Source organism: Eschscholzia californica, unplaced genomic scaffold (genome assembly GCF_041429995.1).
Source record: "Eschscholzia californica isolate CP2 unplaced genomic scaffold, dmEscCali1.0.p SCAF_1, whole genome shotgun sequence".
In the NCBI taxonomy this organism is placed as follows: domain Eukaryota; kingdom Viridiplantae; phylum Streptophyta; class Magnoliopsida; order Ranunculales; family Papaveraceae; genus Eschscholzia; species Eschscholzia californica.
In genome coordinates this window covers 41,789,348-41,792,093 of record NW_028238198.1, presented here as the reverse complement: position 1 = coordinate 41,792,093, position 2,746 = coordinate 41,789,348, and the positions used below count along the sequence as shown (strand labels likewise).

Here is a 2,746-nt window from a genome sequence, read left to right as displayed (position 1 = left end):
CTTAATTCTATCTTTATAGACTTCATGTGAGGCCCTTTGATCTTGGTGCTCGGAGCGAGACTTTGCCGGCCCCCACGGCGACCCTGTCCTTTGTTTAGTTCACATTTAAAAGAAACAGTTTAACCTCTTTTTGATAGTCCATTTAAGGGAACTTCTCTTTTTGAAAAAAAGGACTTGAAGTAGAAAAAGTGGTAAGACTAGGTCCCTCGTTCCAAAAAACAAACTTTGAAGATTTGGTGAGAGATCTTTCTTTACTCTAAATTTTGGTGCTATGTATTTTAGTAGTGGGTATCTCTCTCTGTCTCTAAACCAACACCACCATTCTCCACCACAATAGCAACAACTTTCTCTCTTTCTCTCTCCACTACAAACATGGCAAATGATACAAAATTTCATGTTTTAGCAGTAGATGATAGTCTGATTGACAGAAAACCTATTGAAAGACTACTCAAGACTTCATCATATGAAGGTCTTCCAGATTTGAGATGAATCAAGTTTCTTTTCATGAAAGATTTCCTAATACTTGAAGTCCCTATATTTTGATTGTTATTTTCTTATGTATTTTGGTAGTTACCACAGTTGATTCTGGAAGTAAAGCTCTTGAATTCCTTGGTTTGAAAAAGGACTCCCAAATAAACCAAAACCCACCTCCTATTTCATCACATCACCAGGTAAAATCATTTTATTATGTGACTGTTTTTTTTTTTCATGATATAAATTTGACTCGTCTAAATTTAATTCAACTGAAGTAAGTTGACCTAATATCAACCTAATCAGCTATCAGTCAAGTCATATAAAAACAAATTATCTGAAATATGACTCGAGTCAATTCAAACTGTGAATAAGTTCTCTTAATTATATGTTAGTTTTGTGGGTTTTGTGATCCATTTTCAATTCTTATTTTTATTTTTGTTTACAGGAGATTTAAGTTAATCTAATAATAACAGATTATTGTATGCCAGGAATGAAAGGCTATGATCTTCTAAAAAGAGTAAAGGTATTTAAATATTTTAAAGATCTTTATTTTCGAAATATTTCTTTTTAATTTTTTCTTGGGTTATTTAGTGTATAGACCCCAGCTATTTACCTATATTAGGGATCCATCCCCAAAACGATAATGCTTTAGGGGTTACCCCCCATTCTCTATTTTTCCGTCAAAAGTCCGTTAAGTTGCGAGCGTGCCAGTCACGTGAGCTTCCTTTGACAAATTTGCCCTCTCCATCAACTTTACTGTTGAGGGTCTTTCCCTAAATAGTTGTTTTACAGTGGGGGTCATTCACCATTTTAATACTACTTCCTATTTTTCATAAGAAAGTTGTGATTTTAGTGAAAACAAAGTTCAACTCTCTTCCAAGTGAGTAACTAAGTCGAAGTTTAACCTGGGTTTTGGAGTTCAGCTGTAATGGAGTTCTAGAAAAGAAGGTCTCAGATAATTGCCAGGTAAAATTCAAAAGTTTTTCAATCATTTTCTCTTTTTCTCAAGATCAGATTGTTATTCATGTAATGTAGTTGGTATTTCAATCTTTTTCTCTTGATCTTGATCTTTGAGAAAAAGATTGAAAAACTTTTGAATTTTTTTTAAAAGCAAAGAGCTTTTGCTTAATTGCTTCAAATTCAAGATCAAGTACTAAATTGAAGAACACAAATTTACAAAGAAAACATTAAAATTGAGCATAATGACTCAAACCTAACAATTATCTCCAATTTTAGCTAGCATTTATCTGAAACCTTCTTTTCTAAACTCCATTATAGCTGAGCTTCCAAACCCAAGTTAAACCTCGACCTAGTTACTCAATTGGAAGAGAGTTGAACTTTTTTTTCACTAAAATCACAGCTTTCTTATGAAAAGATAGGAAGTAGTATTAAAATGGGGAAGGAACCCCACTATAAAACAACTATTTAGGGAAGGACCCCCGACAGTAAAACTGATGGAGAGGGCAAATTTGTCAAACGAAGCTCACGTGACTGGCACGCTCGCAACTTAACAGGCTTTTGACGGAAAAATAGAGAATGGGGGGTAACCCCTAAAGCATTATCGTTTTGGGGGTGGATCTCTAATATAGGTAAATAACTGGGGTCTATACACTATATAACCCTTTTTTCTTTACAAAAAGTTTGATAGATTTTCCTCTTTTTTTTTATTTGTTTCAGGAATCATCATGTTTAAAAGATATACCAGTTGTGATAATGTCATCAGAAAATGTACCATCAAGAATTAATAACATGTGTTTAGAGGAAGGAGCTGAAGAATTCTTTCTTAAACCAGTTAAATTATCAGATGTAAAAAGGCTAGAACCTCGTTTGTTAAAGGGAAAATCAAGAGAAGAATTAAATCAACAATTACAACATTTGAACAAAAAGAGGAAAGCCATTGATGAAGTTCTTCTTTCACCAGAGAAGACAAGAACCAGATATTGCAGTAGCTTAGCAGTTGTCTAAATTGAGTATTTTTGGTTTCTTTGTATCTCATTAGTATATTTCTTCCTCATGCTTTATAATAGCACTTGAGAGAGTTAATATTATGAATTATAGATAAAATATCAAATTTTGATTGAGAATTCCTATTTGATTGTATCTTTCAATTATGTTTGGATGTTTAATTTAAAGTATGAAAGAGAGGAGAGTGAGAACACTCCAATATCTGTGCGAAGTTTCTTAAAGCGAAATATTATCAAGACAGGGAACTAAATCAATCTCGCACAAACAACTGCTCGGGCATTTGGAAAACATTAACAAAGCATGTGCC

At 33.2% G+C, this 2,746-nt stretch overlaps 1 pseudogene across 1 annotated transcript; it reads left to right on the top strand.

The window, feature by feature from the left end:
• Positions 1-331: 331 nt before the first annotated feature.
• On the top strand, positions 332-2,445 carry LOC147566915 (two-component response regulator ORR10-like; annotated as a pseudogene). Its single transcript, XR_015230614.1, has 4 exons — positions 332-469; positions 571-671; positions 920-997; positions 2,152-2,445. The product of XR_015230614.1 is annotated as a two-component response regulator ORR10-like (transcript).
• The last annotated feature ends 301 nt before the right edge of the window (positions 2,446-2,746 follow it).